The sequence below is a fragment of the Tinamus guttatus genome, unplaced genomic scaffold (genome assembly GCF_059628265.1).
Source record: "Tinamus guttatus ecotype Peru unplaced genomic scaffold, ASM5962826v1 Tinamus_guttatus_pri_ptg000036l, whole genome shotgun sequence".
NCBI classification, from domain to species: domain Eukaryota; kingdom Metazoa; phylum Chordata; class Aves; order Tinamiformes; family Tinamidae; genus Tinamus; species Tinamus guttatus.
In genome coordinates, this window is record NW_028288570.1 from 1,030,658 (window position 1) to 1,050,398 (window position 19,741).

Sequence of the window (19,741 nt, forward strand, 5' to 3'; positions counted from 1 at the left end):
TAAGAGCTGGTTTATATTGAGATCTTACCTTCACACAAATAGGCTGAGGACAAAAAGGGAAAATGAGTTACTGGCACATCATTTCCCTAGGAAAGAAATAATGATGCAATATTGATTTGGCAAAGTTTTGAGAGGCTTTTATTTGATGGCTTCCAATACTCTAGGTGCGTAGGCTGTTACAGAATATATACAGGAAAGAACTGCTGCTATTTATTTATTTTGGAGACAGTTGAGAAAGGCAGGAGGAAGACATGTTGCTGAAGAAGGCAGCTGTTTAATGTTTCATGTTATTTGCGGAAGTTTGAAATCTCCGTTGCTTTTATGCAGGAGGAATGTATTACCTTCAATGTATAATCTCCCAAATGCTCATCTGGAAAGTGCGTTGGCCAAAGCCTACCTCAGGCATCGGAATTCCTTGTATGTTTTTGAATGATCATTATGTTCTTACTTCCTGCCACTGTCTGTTGTCTGCTATTGCCAGACGCTGCTAAAGAATTGGGATTTATTACTGCAAGTTTACCGCAGCTCAGGAGTGGGTGCTTTATGCTCTTCACACGAGGTCTGCAAGACCGTTTTGGGCGCTGCTGGGTGTGGGATGCTGTGTAGCTGCAGGATGCTGGCCCAGGCAGTCAGCTGGCCTGCAGCTGGCCTGGATGGTGCAGCTGGGAGTGCGCAGGAGCAAGCTGTGGCACACAGCTGTGTCCGTGCTGCGGCCTCTGGGGATTCCCAGGGCCCAGGCAGCAATCCCAGCTGAGCTGGTAGCACAGCTGGGAGTCTGGAACACCAAATCAAGAAGGGTTTTGCGGGTGCTGAGGTACCTCATGTTAATGCCTCCCTAAATGCGTGTTAGAAGTCGGACTGGATCTATAGGATTTATTCACCTGCCTGAAGCTGAGCATGAACACCAATGGTGCTCGGCCTTGACTGGCTGATAAAAGCAGAAAGCGTGTGGAACATAAAGACAGTTTTGTCTTGTAAACATCTGAGTAATACCAGATATTTTACGTGCAAACTTTGACAGTTGCCCTTTAAAAAAATAGTTTCACTTTAGCTTTCCTGGTAATTTACAGCAATGAGGATCCCTCAGTAAAATTTTTAAATATGTTGGCTGTGCCACAGGTTCTGGGAAGAGCCGGGGTGGATGATAGATGCCTGGGAATGTAAACTGCAGGCTGTCCTCATAGCCTGGACCTTAAATAAGCAGAAGCATTGTGCTGCTTGCAGAGAAAACTCCTCATGGTCGGCGGAGTGTCTCCTGGGCACAGAAGTGGCCGCTGCTGCCGGTAGCCCAGGGCTCGCTGCTTCCGCGCTCCCCCGCGCCCTTCCCAGAGCCAAGGGCCAGTCAGAGATCCCCATCGTCACGGGTGGCTGTCGTTAGCAAAATGAATCAAAAATGGGAAGGAGGAAAATGTAGTCCGGTTACTTGGGGCTCTTCCCGGCAAAATAAGCACAGGAATAGGGCACGGATATGGCTTGCCTTGAAGCAGAGGTGGTGGGCCAGAGTGCCTGGGCAGATGTTAGCTACAAAACATGAGTCCTGGTATTCCGAATGAGTGGGATTTACGTCAGGAAAACCTGCTTTAAAAGTGCTCCAGAGGTGAGCTCTAAAGCTCCGTATTTGAAGGCTGTGCTTTCTTGGCATTTTTTTGCATTAGGAGAGTTTTATTTCCAGGCTTGGTGGTCCCTGCTGGCAGCAGATATATGCCAGCAGGAAAGTCTCAGCTGTTAAAAGACCAGCCTGAGTTCAGGAGACAACGTTTTCTTTATAAATTTACCAGCCTGGCGCATCTGTCTGTGACAGCCATGTTTCTATAATCCTAAAATACAGGTTAACCAGAGATCAGTGACATAATCTTACATGTTCTTATGCATATAATCTTACATATCTTACATTCCGCATATCTTTGGCTACATCTAGATGTCACATGGCTGCACACAGCAGCAGGCATAGAAGTGGTGCAGTTCCAGTGTCTGTGGTTATCTTTTTCTCCAGTATCTTGAAATGTTTTTCAATGGGTAGCTGAAAACTGGGTTCCCAGAATTGCTTATGTGATGGATTTGGTGCTATTACACAGTGCTGAGTTTAGATGAATGAGAATCTGAATCAAGATTATTCTTCTTGGTGTCTTCCAAATGTTGAGGAGAGGAAAAAAAATTAAAAGCGTCCCTAGTCCTTTATTCCAAGTGGCTGGACTGCTAAAAAGACTATTTCCTTCCCTCATGCTTACGTCCTCATGATTTTTTTTTTCTCTATGTCGTAGTAGAAGGTGGAAGAAGGAAAATCATTTGAAATCTTTACCACATCTTGTGAGGAGTATTTGCCAGAATAACATTTCACATAGTAGAAACTTAAAAAGCCGCAGACTTGTGGTAGTTCTCGTTGGAGCGCGTTGGACGTGAAGTCACCCCTTCAGCGTGGGCTCAAATGGCTTTTCTGTGTGAATGTGGCGCAGGTGGCTGCGGAGAGGAGCTGAGGCCGGGGCGCAGCAGCGGTGTCCTCCTGCTCCGCGTGCTCCGAGCAGCCGTGCTGCGCACGTGTGGGGACGCCTGGCACTCCCGGCACGGCGCATTCGGAGTCTGCGGAACGTGGTGCTTCTGAGGGAAGCGAGGGCTGTGAGAGCATCCATTTATTCAACTGGTGTGCACACGAGTAAGCCTTGATTTCGCGTGTGCAGCCCTGGGATTAGGAGCTTAGCGCAGTGTGAGTTGAGCTCTCGCTGGATTGAGGCTGGTGTAATTTAGGGCAGAGTTTGGGTCCACGTGTTCGTGGTTTCAGTAATTCTGGTGTAAGCATTAAGACTGCCTGAAGAATAATTACTGCGTTGTGAGTTTTGGAGATGAGACAAGGCGCAAAGAAAGCGTTCGAGTGCCCCAGTGAAAGACTTACCTTCTTACCATCAACTCTCGAGTTTTGGCTTCTGCTCCAAGGGCGTTTTGTGCAATGGCTACTTTGGTGTAGAAGGCATAAAATTGTTTTTGGAGCAGGAACCAGAACGCAGAGGAGCCCAGAAAGCCTGAATTCCCATCTAGGTCCTGGCAACCAGGAACTCTGCTGTGAATGTAGGGAGTCCTCAGGTCAGTTGGTTGCTTTTACAGCCAGGAATGGGAAGAGTTAACTTCTCCTTTGAAGGAGGTAATAATGCGTATTTCGAGGTAATCCCCTGGGAAGTATCTTCTGAAATCACCCTGGACAGAAGAGGAAATTGGACTTGGGTAACCTCAGATGAGTAGCTGAACTCCAGGGTTCAGCTATGAAGCTAAAAGGCAAGAGTCTGAAATAGCACAGGAGAGTGGTGTGGCAGGGAAGGGGGAGAGAGGAAGGGCTGGCGAGGTGGATCTCCTCACGGGCTCTGCTGGGCAGGCAGAGGTCTGGCTGGGTGGGATCACGTTGCTGCATTCCTCCACGGTGTCATTGCAGTATCACTTCAATCTGACATTTCCGTCGTGTGAAATCTTGCAGCGGGGGTTTTGCTTTGGTTTTGAATAATCAATACGTCTCAATGGAGGCTGAACTTGACTCTGACAAGTGCAGTAACACATTTTGTTGTAGAAAAGCGAGACAAAATAAGAGGAAGGATCCAAAAGGCTTACAAAAGCAGAAGCAGCTTTTTATTGTCAACTGAGATTTTTCAATTTATTTATCAGTTAGGTGAATGTATTTTATAGCATGTCACATGCCTTCCATTTCTTAGGAATTACTCAGGTTATTTTAGAGGAGAAGCTAGTAACGTTCTCCTCTTGACAGTTACTCTCAAATAAGTCTGCATTTTTGTGTTTGGCTGTGTTTCAGTGTAGATATGAAATTACAAAGCAGCATCTCTTTCAGAAAACATATGTCTAGTGTACTGTCAGGTTTGCAAGAAATCCGTGCGTTAATTTATCCTTCCAAAACAGACATTGACTGTTAGACTTGCTTAAGAGGATTTAGTCCAAGCTTTTTTTTTTTTTTTTTTTTTTTCTCCTTGAAGACCGGTTTTGACAAAACATTCCTGAAAAAGAATTAAGAAGTTCCTGCAGAGTGTCCGGCTGGTGACTTTCCGGCGGTTTTCCAGGCCAGGGCGGGAGGGCAGAGGTGCGGGCAGGGAGCGCTCGGCCTCTTCTCCGCTCAGTCTGGGCCCGGGGGTGATCCCGGCGCCTCCACTGCCCCTGGGCAGGGCCTGCAGAAGGGAACGTAGCTCAACACGCCTCGTGTTGAATTCCCTCAAGGCTGGTTAGTACGTTTGTTCCTACAGTGCTCTTTTAGGAGGATAGGCTACTAATCATCTTCCTTTGGCGAAGGGGAATTTAAGGAAACCCCCGCATTTCCAATAAAGTTAAATTTAAACCCGTCTGCTTTGTTCCTTAATGCGAGCTGCAGTGCCTGACTGTGTAACGCTTTGTCACGTCAAAATGGGTTTGTTTATCAGCACGAGCATCGCCGGCGCCGTCAGCAGAGCTCGCTGCTACCGAGCGTAGTAGTGGGGAGAACACGGGCGTTCGTTAGGGTGCAGAGTTCCTGCAGAAATTGTGCAGATGTGGTGCTTGATTTAAAAACCAAACCCAACCTGATGTTTCAGGCACGGAGGACTGCTCCCTTCCAATTATAACACTGCAAGTCACACATTTTGATCTTTAAAACCATGGCAATGTCTCTCTAGATCTGTATTCTCTTTGAAAAAATATTGCCTGAAATATTTCTGCAGCAGCAGTTTGGGCACAAATTTCCTTTTGTCAATGATGTCTGCTCAAGTAATCATGACAGTTTCATACTGTTTTCATTGAAAGGGTTGTATCTGTCAAATACTAAGCCTTACAAAATATTGCCTGCTGGAGAAGTGTGTTATGTGCAGATTTATGCAGGGCAGCTCACCAAGCGAAATTTGAAGGGGATGAATTCAAGTGGATATTGACCTTAGATGTTTGAGTAATAATTTGAATTTGTGTTCTGACAAGTAGCTATTTAGCATAACCTTCCCACTTCACCCCGAAATACTGCAAAACTATGAGTTAAGCGCAGGATGAAACTAAATGCTCGTTAAACACTGAATTATGTTGGGCAGCCCAGCTGCTGGGGTATGGGAGCTGATGGACAGTGTGAGTCATGTTAATACATATCGGTGACTGCAATGTAGGGGAGTATCCAAAGAGTTCCATCTCATCTCCCATGGACAGAGATGACTAAGGTCGCTCGGGATGGCCGCAGTGGTTTTCAGGCGCTCCCGTGCGCTGCGCTTTGCTTCGGGTGCTCCGTAGAGCTGGTGGGCAGAGCAGGGACCCCGCCGTGCAGCTGGTTTGCAGGCCAGGCCGTCCCCGTGCCGTCCCCGCGCCGTCCTCGCGCTGACGCCGGCTGCCTCCGGGAGAGGCGGGGGATCCTCGCGGGTTCGTCCTCGCTGCAGAGCGTGCCGTGGATCCGGCCTCACGCTTGCGGGCCCACGGGCTCCCGGGAGCCGCCGTCCCCCTCGCGCTCGGCCGGGAAGGGGCCCTCAGCCCCCTGCGCCGCGTGCGCCGCTCTGGGTGGAGATGGGAGGGGGGTTTCATTCCCAGGCTGCCGACCTTGGTCTTCACCATTCTGCATTGGTGGAGAAAGCTTTGGCCCCCTGCGCAGCTCTGTTTCAGCAGTTTGGGGCAGCCCTCTCTTTGGCTGTCATGGAGGGCTTCTCTTTCATCCCTTTTCTACACTTCGTATCATGAAGTACTTCTCAGCAGAGATTTTTGCGGTTTCCCGTTGAGTTTGGAAAATAAATGGGGTATCGGTGTACAGCACAGGAATGTTAACTGATCAAAGTGTTCGGTGTGTCACTACACTCTTCACGTCCTGTTTGCCCCACTCACTAATTTTTAAGGACAGAGAAGAACATTACAGGCATTTAATTTGACTCCTGCATGATTGTAGGATTTCATCCAGTGATTTCCCCGTTCAGTGCAACAACCTAAGGCTGAACTGGAGCATATGCCTTCGAAAGGCTTCCAGTTTTTACAAAACAAGTAAGTTCTGCCACCTTTCACTGCTGGAAGTGCTGTAAGCTTCAGTAGAGCCAGTGATTCCTACTGAGGTTACAAGTGACCAAGAATTTACTGCATCTCTTATTCCTGCTTCTGATTATCCTCACTTAAAAATGTGCATTGCCTGGGCCATTTCGGAGAGTAGGACAAGCAAGATGTGACCTTGTTTCTTCAGCTCTCTAGAAGAGCACTTTTTAAGCTTCCCTTGCTGTGCTGATGTTCTCACTGGGCACTGTGTTTGTGTGTGCTCTTCCCTCACTTTTTACTTTATTCTTATGACAAATCTTTCCTAGAATGTACAGGTCCTTATTTTTCAGGATACTTGAAAAATGCAGGTCCCCGAGTTTTTATCATTGGGATATGTTATCCAGCAAGAATAAAGTGTGTGTGTGGATATGGGGGGAGGGATCATCCAGCTATATACAGTGTACAAGGTTTTATTAGTAATATGAAACAACACATTACTACATGAGGACTTAAATGCTATAGCTGCATTATGTTGTTTGTCTATGAATTACATGAGACATGTTATTTTAGCACTGTTATTACTACTAGTTTATAAAGCCATACTTAAACTTGTACACTTAATTGTAACATAACTTGAACTTGTGCACTGTGTTGATTTGTGTATATATATATATGAAAATCTGTATATTTCGTCTTTATGCTGTATATGTCATTGGTGTGTAAATTACAAGTACTGGATCTAAAATACCTCTCTGGTTCGTGTCCTTATTCTGAAAACCTCTCTGCTTTCTGCAGACCTATAAACTCAACTGTGCTCTCTTAAGCGTGGGAGGGGAAAATACCTGAAATTTCTATAACAAGTGAGTTAAGCCCAGACCTCCCAGGCAAATACCTGTGGACACCAGCGTGTTTGGATCACTCTGTCACTCTCCATCTCTCCCGCTGGCGCTGTCCTGGTGCGGGAAGGGTTTCAGGCACAGGAGGAAGGACAGTGGTTAACCTTAGGCATGAGGAGATATCCCTGCTCCTCTCCCGATTCCACGCTAATGAAAACAGCATGAAAATAAATAATCCTGAGAACAGGATTCCGTCAGAGGGCACGCAGGCCAGGTGGAGGCCGGTGTCGCGTCCTGCCGCGTTCCTGGTGGCTGGTCTGGAGACTCGAGGTACCCAACTTGGGGCTTTGGCAGCAGGGGAAGAGGTAGGTCAGTGCACTTCACCCACCAGAACATTTAAAAAGTTACAAGTTAGGCCCTGACTTACAATGCCGTTTTGGGCAGATTTTCAGTTCCTTTGGTTGCCTTGCACTTTTATGGCCTGTAAAATGGATATTTTATTTTATTCTTCCATAAAGACTAGAAACTTCAACTGATTTAATAAAAATTAAGTCCAGAAATGTATGCTTAGATTTAAACACAAGATTTCAATCATTAACTGATACAAATTTGGAAGAGCTGAGAACATTTTTGATCCAGTCAGTTCTTTCTCGATGCCAGTGTCTAAATTCATGTGTATGTGAAGTACCCGCAAATTGTGTTTGCCGGAGTTCCCAGAACTTTAAATTATGACACGTGAGTAATATTGAAGAAATGACATAGAGCTTCACTCTTGCAAACAGTTAAGAAATAGAAGCAAGACTATGGTAGAGCAGCTTTGTGAGTTGCTGCTTATCGACCCTTTCACAATAACTGGCCCACTGCAAACACAAGCTGAACGGATCATCTTACAAGCCCCGATGTGTTCACTCGGGGCAGCAGGTGTACGTGGCGTTCTTTCCTGTGGTCTTGCCGGCAGAAATTTGTTAAATCACAGTAATTAGTGGGACAGCTGATCCGTACTTCAGAGAGCCCTTCTGGAAAGGTTATGGTGTGTGTGTTTCCTACATGAGGAATGACAGTCTGAAAGTTCCCCAGGATTGCGCCTGTAAGGGGAATCCCTGCAATTAACTTCCCAAACGGCCCTTTAGCTATTGGCTAGGTTTTGCGTGGGGAATGTTCATCATTTTCAAGCTAGATTATTAACTTAATTAATAATTCTATCCTCGCTGTTGGTATCTATTGAGAGGATGGGGTTCGTTTGCCCACGCGTAGGTGTCTAGCGCTGCCCTAGGGGACCCGAAGCAGCATCTGTCAGAGGTGGCTGGCAGCACCCTGGGTGACCGGGGACACGGGGCAGCACCTGGAGGCCACATGTTACCGCGAGGCAGTTAAACATTGTCTAAACACCTGTGTGTCAGCAACTGCATCCCGCCCTGAGGGATTCTTCCTGATCTCAAACTGAATCTCACCCTAAAGCATCCATGTAACCTGTAACCCCACCTACAGCTCTACTTTTCTGGATAGCTACATTTCATTGCAGACACAGGAAGAAGTTCAAAGGAACTTCAGGCTGTAACATTGATCACTCAAAAGTTAGCAAATGCCAGAGTTAAGGTTGCCCACATAGTTTCTATATAGTTTTATCTCCTTCTGCATACGTGTTCAGTTGCAGATGTCAGTTCTTCCAGTCTCTATTTTTTTCCTCGAGACCTCTGCCTCGTCTGGGGCACGGGGCAGAGACTAGTGAGTTAATGACGAGCTGTTGGTTCATTTCAAGTGTGACACGGAGCGTCCTTCACACGCGTGCAGTGCTCGAGTCCTACCATGGAAAGAGAATGATTAATTTCCTCATGAGCTTTTCTGCGGCAGTCATTACCATGGTATCTAGGTGCTTCAGAAATATTAAGTTTATTTTCACAACATCCCTATTGAGACGCAGTAATAGGCAAGACGAGGAAGATGCGAGTGTTAAGGACCTTGAAACTGAGAGCAAGAAACAGATTTGGTATAGGAACAGCCAGTGGATGGATTCAAAGAAAGGGAAGATATGAGCAAGCAATAGGCATCAAATATGTTCTTAGCAGTTGTGCTTTATGTGTGTTAGAGGGTTTTAGAGAATTGTAGATCACTGTAGGGTGGAAGATCAGGCTCTGAAATAGAGCTTTCTTTGTCCAAACAGCAAGGGAAGGGCTTAAAGGAGGAATGTGATGCAGAAGTAATCAGATTTGGGAAGAGGAGCCAGGGGCTGTCACCAAACTTAGGCCCTGTTTGTGTCCTTCACAGAGGGCAGTGCAGCTCTGCCACTGCTCTTGGGGACGAGAGCGAGAGCAGCTTCGCTTCATCTGCTTGGGCAGGACAGCGATAAGGTTGGCCCCACGTTCCTGTCCTCGCTGTGGAAGCTGTTGTTCTGCTAAAGCAGCACCTCCGGTTTCTTGAAGGGCAGAGTCTAGATCGATATGCCAAATGCATCCACACGCACAGAAGTTGCCGTAGTTAACTGTAAAGTGATTCACCGTGACAAAGGCCCCGGTAATTATTCAGTGTGCAGACGCTGCCGGATGCCAGCGAAGCCCCTGTCAGGGCAGCTTCTCAGCATCGCTGTTAATGCGTCAACACGCGCTCGCAGAGGCAGCCAGTGGAGCCAGGACACACGACCGCTCCGCCAGGCGCCGGCGCTTGGAAAGGCAGCGGCTGGGCATCGGGAAGAGGCCCCTGCACCAGCCTCTTGTTGAGGCCCCATTCTTGATCCCTATCGCCAGAGATTCCTTTGGTTGTAGCTCATAGGGAGCAATCTGGAGAAACCCTGAGGAATACCGAAGGGTTGTAGAAGTCGGAGGGTGCTGTGAAGACTTTCTGTCTGCTACAACTGTTGTTACTTACATTTATTTTCTTTCTGCTAGAAGGCCAAAAATGAGTCTTAATGGAATAGGGAAAAATAATTGAGTGAATCTGACGTGCTCTTTGTATAGCTGTGGATAACTCTGAAACCCACTCAGGGAAATCAGAGGGAGCTGCAATCTTTTCAAAGCCTTCTTACTGAAATGGTTTGCAATATCAAATTCTTTAGATAAGTCATTAAAGAAGTATTCAGTCTTTTATAGAAAGCTGTGTTAATATTGGTGCTTTTACAATGAGCCTGAAAATATGAAAAACAAGAATGAATGGTATGATTACTCACTAATCTCTCCATGTTTTTGGATCTGGCTAACAAGATGGATAAAAGTACTTAATAATAATTTGTCATGTGTATTTTTTTTTTAATCCTCTGATAGATTTGGAGAGCTTTGCAAATGTGTGTAGCCTGAGCCACACAGTGTGAGGAATATATCAGAAAGGACTGTGTATGTAATACATGCTGGCAGATAGCCATGGCTGGTGGGAAAAAAGCAAAAGTTTAAGGCAAGTGGCTAAAGAACAAGCTAATAATAAGAGGAATATGTAAAAGAACAGCAACCATTTTACAAATGCAGACCTAATGGCTTTCATGCAAATTTTTAAAATTTTGCCTAGTAATGAGATCATTTTGATGTAATGAGGATTATTTAACATTGCTTCCCAGAACCCACAGGAACAGATGAGGGACTTGCAGTTCTTTTTTTATTAGGTATCTCTCTAGGTATTTTTAGTAGGTCCCACAAGAAATGAGTTGTAGTTTTTTGCACGCTTGTTCCCTTCCTCTGTGCACAGAAATGGGCTTTTTTGTTATTATCAATATGTTCCCAGTGCTTGCAGCTCTGCATCATGTCAAATTCCTTTGCTTCAGGGATTTGTGTTGTTAGTGCTAGGCATTGGGGGAAAAAAAAAGTCCTCTCATGAGCAATAAATGAGCTTTATTAGCAGTTTTCCCCTCTACTTTGGAAAAACCAGAGATCATTTTTAGCTGGAGATGAGGCCTGGTGCCCTATGACGGACTTCAGGGAACAACCTGCCATCTCAGGCATCTGCCGCCGCAGGAGTCGCAGGCACTCAAAAATCCTCCATCTGCCCACATCTATAAACAGCCCCACACACCGATTTCTTTTTAATTGGGGGTGTGAGGGAGGGAATCCACAAAAGATTTGCTGTATTGTATCCAACGCTGCGATACCCAACAGGAGCGAGTGGCTGTAACAGGTAGAACCAGAGCATCCCAGTTCACAAAATCCACACGAAACAAAGCACTTTCCTGCAGGCTCCAGCAGCCTCTTCACAGGGCAAGGAGTTGAGGTAGTTTTTAATGCAAGCTTTTGCTGGTCTAAAACCCGTTCCCTAGGCTGGTAGCATGTGGTAGCACCCTGAAGACTTCAGAATGGCTTCTAACAGACTGTGGTCAAACTGAGCGTTTCCCTGTGCTAGTGAGGTGAGAAACTTCTGGCTTTGTGGTGGTTGCTGTTTACTTGCTTGCTTTCACGCCAGCAGTAAACGTTGCTAGATTTAGTGGCAATTTAACTCACAGAAGTACAAGGAGGTGCCTGTCGCATTAAGTTACAACTCTGGAAGCTCTTCTTTCATCACAGGAATTAAGAAGGTTCTCAGCAAAAAGGGTGACCTACAGACATTGCACTGGCATTGGGTGACTTTGGGGATGGGAAAAGGGAAAGGAACTGGGATGAGCGAGGAAGTGACAAATCAAATACTGAGCATTCAGGTCAACAGCAACATTGCTTACGATTTTTACTGTCCTTCTTACGAACATTTGGATTCAATGTCACGGCTACCAAGACACACGTGGAACAACTCACAGCGGACACGGGCCTGCTTGGTGTGAGTGCTCCCCCGTGGCCTGGTGGGCGCTGCTGCCCGTGGGGCACTGCCTGCCAGGCCGCAGGCCTTGTCGTTTTGCCTCTTTCAATCCACATGCGAAATAGAAGAATGATTCCAAATAAGAGCAATTTTAGGGAAGTGAATTGTTTTATGGAGCCAGCTCTGGTTAGAACATTAGTCTGAAAGCCCATTTTCTTATCCGATTCCTTGCTGGTAGGTGTCAGGACCAGTTGTTAATTGAACATCCCCCAAGTTCTGTGCTTGGGTTAAAATGACAACTCCAGTGCCAATCACCCTGATTTTGATCTTGTACGACAATGCCCTGAATGAGGTCGGATTCACAAAAGTCCCAGCTGAGCTGTTTTTTCATTCTCACGTGGTATGTAATCTGCATCAAACAGAAGTGCCGCTTTTAGCTGTAATCTAAGCCTATTTGCTTCTGTGCTGGAGTTGAGGGTAGTTCATGTCATCAGGCCACTGCAAACATAAGCAAAAATATCTTTGCTAGGTAAGTAAACGTTTTCTATTTGACGTATGAGTAAAATGAAACAGATATGAGTGAGTGACTGACTTCAGAAACAGCTGACCTCTCAGATGGCCCCCTCTTGGCCTAGTTTAGTCAGAATTTTGTACCATATATATTCAAAATATCATGAGCTTTTGTTCGTAACTCTAAATGAGAGAAATATGTTTCCAATTTAAAGTGCTGATCCTTTAACCTCCTTTAGCCACTCCACCCTGTACAGGATGCTGCCAGCCAGCTGAGTGTTCAAGCCAAGTGAATCATGCCACCAGCTTCCAGCAATGCAATTACATCATCTAATGCAGCTGTATCATGTTTCAAAAATGTCTAGTGCTCCCTGCTTGCTAATTCTTCTCTCAGGACATATCTGAGCAAGCTGAGATAAACTATCATCTGCTTCGCATTCAGCTGAACTTCTTTGTGAAGGGGCAAGGTTGGGTTTGAACCTTTCCTGACGTCCTTCTGTACTTGCAGCTCAGCTTCCACCTGGTTGTTCTGCCTGGTCTCCTGCAGAGGCGGCTGCTCTCGCATGTGTGGAATGTTCATACCCATGTGCTCCTCTCACTAGAAGAGGCTCCAAACACAGAGAATTTCATAAATATTCCTGTCTTATCCCACCAGGAAAATTGAAAGAGACTTTGAAGAGATCTTCTGGAAGAAGCTGCATAAGAGACCCTGACATCCTTCTTTAAGGGGTTGCCCATGTGACACTGTTGTTGGTTTTAATTATGTATAGTTACTAGAAGAGAGACATCAGATGTCCCATCCAATCTCGCGGTATCAGTACGTCAGGGAGTCATGCATAATTCCGTTACCTGTGTCCCTTTCTCTTCCTTTTGCTGAGTCCTGGCTGATGATTGATTGTTGTCAGCCATGAGAGGGGTTCCTGTAGCTTTCTGATTCCTTCCTCCACGAGCACATTGCCTGCGTTTGACTTGATGGTGATCTAGTGGTGGTTCAGTATTGCTGGTTGCCTCCTGGATCCCCTCTTGGGCCACACATGTTTCCTTAGCCCCTGTTTTTTATGGCTCCTTACTACTTGCTCTTCCTTTTGGGACACTGGGATGTAGCTGTCCAACTAAAGCTGCTACTGAAGGTGCTATGGAGCATCTTCGAGGCTCTGCAGGGATTTCCCCAAATAAGGGGCCTCCCCTGCTCCAGCACCTGGCAGCCTCCAATGGGCATCACGGTGCAGGGCGGCTGGCCTTTGATTTTCACATCAGCACCGGTGCCATTTCTGCTGGCAACCTGCCCATCATCTGTCCTTCAGCATTTGCCTCTTTGGCAGCTGGTTGTCTTTCCTTCCTGCTTAAAGAAGCCAGGTGCATCTGTGCACCTGTGGAAATTTAGCAATATGGATTTGCAGATTAATGATGGGCAAAAGTGGGAAAAAAGCACAGAGGAAATTCTTAAGAATCAATTCAACTTTTGGTCTCAGATTGTTGAACATGTCTCTCCTGCCCTAATCTCATACACATTAACAACAAATACACCACATGCCGAAAATGCTCTTGGATCAAAAGCCACAAAATAACTCTTCCAGCGCACTCAACAATTCCAATCCTACCCCTTTGGCAACAACACAGGAAAACGAATGAGACTTTGTAATCCTATTGGAGTCTGACCCAGGAATTTTACAGGGATTCTGTATTATATGAAGGGAAAATACAAGTTTAATTTCAGATAAAAGCACTGTTTATATTAAATCTGTCATAGGAACATACTAATATATTGTTCTATGTATTCTGGAGATGTGTTGACACATTACACTTTCACATGGTTTTGAAACTGTACACATAATATACTTTCCGTTTATTCTGATTAATAGTATGTCATTATTTATGTTAGAAATGGTCTTGTTGCCAATAGCCAAGCATTAAGCGCTGGGGAAAGATAACATAAAGACAATCTGCTAATTTACTATATTTATTTATATAGACTTTAAAATTAGTCTTTATCTGAAGCCAAATGCTTTGAAGGCACTTTAAACACAGCCACAGGAGGGCAGTAGATGACTTGACTATGCCATTTGGTACTTTTTTTTTTTTTTTTTTTTTATCTGTATTTTAATCGTTTCGTTTCCCTTCCAGTGAGCTCCTATCTTGTCAAGAAATAAAAATTTGACGCTGATGCGAGAAAGGGGATTTGATTTTCATTTCCCTCTGCGGGTTTGGCACATTTTCTTCATATTCTTGTTAGTTCAGCTTATCATCAGTGTGTGGAGAGTATGTGATACCATCCCTTGTACTGCACACAGGGCAAGCAGGGCGCCGGCGGGAAAACATGTTTGTACAACTTCCATGTTTACACAACTTTCAAGGTCAGGACTTTCTCCCAAGGAAAAAAATATATATAATAGAAAAGCCCACAAATGCACCAACATTTGTTTTGGGGCTCACGATTTGTCCTGGCTGCTCTGTGAATTCTACCTTCTTTATTTAAAGAGCTGACCTATGTTCAACAAGGATTTCTGCCTACAGGCAGGTAGGTCCTTGCACGGCTTAGAGGTTTCCTAAGGGACTAGTGGAATTTTTATGCCACTATGACTTTCATTCAAATCCAACTTCAGGTTGCAATGAATAAAAATTGTAATTGGAAACAGAATTAAATATTTTTGGTAAAAGCCGATGACAGCAGTTCTCCTCACTATCACTTTTGTATCTGTGAAGAACAAAACCCAGTAACTCAAAATGTCCAGGCAAACTCTCAAGGCTGGCCCCGTATCCTAATCAAATATATAGAAGCTGGCAAATACTCAAGATCAGAGACAGCACAGTCAAGCAACAGGCAGAAACAGATGAACACTGGACAGAGAAACACCCCTCGGAGAGGGGAGGCGAGTTTTACAGTTCAGAGCAGAGCAGAAACATTTGGGACCACAGCCCAGAGAACAAAGACGGTTTCTGTAGCGCCCTGGCTATGTGGGGAGGCCGAGCGCATCTGCAGGGTATGAAATACACGCCTGTGTCTCCATGTGCCCCAATGCTGGGCTGCATTCCCAGTGTGCCTGCTGACCGGCGTGGCCTTGGGCCAGGCACCCACGCTGGCCTTGCCTCGGTTTCTCCATTGCAAAGCGGGGACGACGCCAGCCTGCCTCGCTGAGCGGGTAGGGGCTCTGTGGCTCACAGGGAAGCAGTTTTGACTGCGTGTAACAGAGAGTAGTAGAGTATAGATACACTGGGCACATATACACCAGTATGTTGTAACCCATAATGGAAATTGTGAGTTTCCCATGCCCTGAGATAAAGAGAAGGCACCCAAGTGTCTGAGGCAGGTATTTGTTAGTTATTTATATCGAGTGTTGCTGTCTTGTATGTACATAAAGGATGGTATTGTGTAAGATGATGGAAGAGGATGGTATCTACCATTTTACTTCATGGTCTCACCCAGCATGCTTCTACAGAACTGCAATGTGAGAAGCATTGAACTTTCTTGCAAAATGAAACAGTCTCTAGGAAAGACAAATATTTGCTGCATACTGTCTGTGTCCCATAGGCCTGTGTCAGGTGGAGGAGGTGAGAATTAGCGTGTGGAAACGGCAAGCAAGGGCTGTCGGGAGTCACTTCGACTGTGGGATGCAGTACTTCGAACCCCTCAACTCATGCAAAGCAGTGACCAAACTCACATGTTCTCCGTGGGGCTGCATGTTGTCTGCAGCAATGTGTTTTTGGTTCCTTTTGCTCAGTGTGGTCTGCTCTGGATACCGGTCAAATAGGTCCATAAGCACACACGAGGCAGGGCTGACCCTCCAGAGCCCCTGACACAGCACAGGTAAAGCCTGGAGGACAAAAACGTGCATTGCAGGTTGGTGCTCCAACCCACCTGCCCTCCCAAAAGAAAATCTATTGCCACTTTCTGAGGCAGAATGAGGGCCTGGCTGTACCACTGGATCTCACGAGGTGGGTACAAATTCAGATATTTCCCTTCCTGTGAGAGTGCTCCACGTCAGGATATACGATCTTCTTGCTCTGGCTGCTCCGGCTCTTCCTGTGCTCAGAAACATGTATGGGAAATACGCACATTCCCTTCCAAGCAAACCAGCTTTAATATGAAGAGTTCTGGAGAGTTTTTGTCTCAAGAAGTGAACAACTCGGTCTCTGTCGTGAAGAGTTCATTATACCCCAAAATAAGAATTCTGGTCTCCTGAGATGGAGATCTTCCCATGAAGGTGGCAGAAACCAGGCAGAAAGAAACCAGGAAGGGAAACTGAGCAGCATCATGAAGGCACTGCTCCAAACAGTGGAGTTCAGCCCAGGGAGACATGCATCGCCTCTGTCAGTGCCCCCATCCACACAACGGCACCTTCACCACCAGCACGGGAAGTTCTCCACGTCTTGACCCTGCTCACTGGAGATACCTTTTAACTGAGACTACCCTCAGTGGTCTAGTCGTTACCAATGATGATCTCGGCATAGCCTAAATTCACTGGAAATGCTGGAAAAATGCTGACCTGGGTCAACCTGGGGGAGCTTTTTGCTTCTGAGATCTATTTTGGTTCCTCATACGGCTGAAAACCAAATGCCTCTCTGCGAATAAAAAGTGGAAATGGGTGGTAGAAAGGAGAAAGAGGGACATAGGATCAATAAGACCAGCTCTATCTGCACTAGCTAAATTTTGAGAGAAGTTTGGTTTTGCTGCTGCTGTTATTTTTAAACCACTAAATAAACAAGAAATATTAAAGACATTAATAGTCCCTCCTGGCCATATGCCTGGTCATTAACTTTGCTTATTTTCCTAAGCAAAGGCAACAGCCTCGCATTGTGCTGATGTTTTTTTTTTTTTTTTTTGAGAAAATATCACTAGCAAATAATCCTCTTAAGGAAGTGCAAGTGGCTGGAGGCGATGCTCAGGGCTAGAAACACAACGTGGACTCAGACCAAAACAACTGCTACCCTCCATGCTACTTTGCTGCGAGGCCACCATTCGAATACTAATAGGGAGCAGTCTGGTCAAGTCAGGCACTGGCTTAAAAAAGAAAAATTTGACCCCTTTTGACAGAAAAACACTCTGTTTGATCAGTGAATTCTGTCATATATTATAAAGTGTAGGGAATGTATCAGTTAGCAGATAATTATAGTGTTAAAATAGTGGATCAAGTGCATCCCCTCTGCACGCCAGTGGAATTCTGATATGTTTGTGCTAACGTAGGCAGTGTTTTTTACATCCCTTTTCAGCCCTGGCCTGACTTCCATTTAAGGCTCTCCTAGCTGATTTTTAGGGAGCCTTTGAAAGTTTTCCCAAAAGCTCCCGAATGTGATTGCTCTACCCGAGCACCGCTTTAATGGAGCCAACTTAGAAGGCTGATGAAATCTATGTGTCTTGCAGTCTCATTTTCTTCGTGTCTGAAAAGGGCTCTGAAGACTGTTCCCTTGCAAAAATAGGCCCCACTGACTATTACAACATCCTGAATAGTCACACGTGTGTTTCAAGAGCCTGGCAGTGAGCTTATGGGTGAGATTTGCAGAGGAACAGTAGAAGGGGTAAGAATTTCAATTTTCTCGAATTGATGTTCATCACCAAGCCTATTTCAAGTGAGGGCTGTTTTTAACTTTGCTTTTAACCAGTTTTATTTATGCTTTACAGTACTCAAGTGATGTTTTCTCCTGAAGAGAGGTTAGAGTTCTAGGTAAAGCTCCACACGTCTGGCCTTGGGACTTCTCATATGTTTTCATTTAGGTGTTTAGACAGTCTCAAGTTCCTCTGGGCTATTTGTTCAGACGTGGTATCTAAAAGCTACCTTTCTTACCTGTATTTTTTCCTTGCCTTTGTAACATGCCTTTTGATTCTAAATCAAATAATCTTCCCATCCCCTAGATTCTCTGATCCTGCTCTGTCAGATCCATTTCTTACTGTGTAGTCAGTCCTGAGGCTTCCTCTTTGCGGCTCTTAATTTTGGTTCTTTTAAACCTCGGTGTGTTCCATGTTTGTATCACCCAGTCTGAAACCGCTGCCTCATTTTGTCTTTTTTACCTTTGCTTGTCAGATTACACTGCTCTCTCCCTCCTCCTGACTCCTTTCCTCTGCGTCTTTCTCTGCAGGTATGACTGAGCACATAATTCTGTGAAGGAGAGGGGACAAAGATCTCTGTATGAATAGTTTAAAAGTGCTTAATATTTCTGTCTTGGGGTCTTTATGAACCTGTTTGCCATTATTTCCACTCTAAAGCTAATTCAGTGCTTTTCTGTGTGCTTTTTCCAGTGTGAAGGAATGAATTTCTCTGGAAGGTCTGTAAGCTCCATTTGCTCAATTAACCCTTGTTCAAACCATGGGGATCTGTGTTTCAGGACCAAATATCATGTCTCTTGGGGCTCGTGTCTTTTGGAGATGCTGGAAAGTGAGTGAAACAGAAGACTGCAGTAAGAAGAAGGACAGCATTTTGGTTTAGCAGCTATCCGGGAAAAATAGATTTGGTCCCAGAGCTTTTATGTGATGCCAAGCTTGTCATTGAAATGACTACATATTCAAAGGTAGCCACAGCTGTGTGGACCTTTCCTGTGGTTGCTCAATGTGAGATGCTCCAGCCCTGGCTCCCAGAGCTATAAAACAAGCACAGCAGTAATGGGAGTGCACTGATATTGACACAGTCACTGCCGCAAAAACGCTGGATATTCAAAAAAACAGGCACTGTGGGCGCTTATTCATCTTGCCCGGCAGCAAGGTCTAAGTTAGAGTTCTGGTCACTACAGCTTCTACAACACTCAGAGAGCCAACGGTTCCTCCAGAGGACAATTCCTCCCATGGAAGGTTTCCGAAACGGTGGGTTTATGGAATTTGTACAGAAGAGGTATTGCATCTGATCTGACTGTGTGCATGCATATTAAATCCAGCCCTCAGACAGGTGATGAGATACCTTGCACATCTACTCTGTGCTCTGGGAAGTAGCATGCCTAGTATATGGATGTAGAACAGGGACTGTAGTAACATTGATGTAAGTGGTTGGCAAGAAAAAAGTTTATTCACCACTACAATAAATTTTAAGGGGGAAAAAAACAGCAATAAGAAACATTTGTCTTGGTAGTGAAAGGAGGAGAAAAAGAAAACCAGAAAAAAAAACAGTAGCAATGTAATTAAGAATCATACCATAAGACATTTGCACAAGACAGCTTTGGTAAATGTTAAATATGGTCACATTAATTTTGTCAGTTCCTAACTTCTGAATGCTTGTATTACCTTCTCAATTATTATATGTATTAATTACATAAATGGCATGTCTGTGATGCTTGGGGGATGCCTCCAACTCTCTTTCTATGCCCCTCGGCCGGTGCCTTTTGGCCTCTGCTGCAATGTGTGATAGCATTTTAGGGAAGTGTTTTCTGGGCTGGGCAGCGCGTTGACACGTGGGGCAGATGTTCTGTATTGTGAAACACCAAACACAGGGAGCTGTGGCCGTGAATCCTTTAGTCCCGTGTGGGAAACTATTGGTACACACAGCCTTGCTCTGTCTGATGAAATCCAAGTGCAAGAGAGGCCTGGTGGCAGTGAGCCCACAGCCTTACGTCACTGTATTTCTGAGGTAAAAGCGTATTTCTGCTTTTTTTTTAAATTTTTTTAAAATTATTTCTCCTATTTCCTGTGGTTAGTGTAAGAGTTCGCATCCCACTCAACTCTTCTGCCTGTGGTAGGTCCATGTGGTGTGTTCACTGGAGCAGTTTGAGCTGTTTTTTTTCAGGCCGTGTGTGGCCAATAGTAAAGCTAGTTGCACTGAATC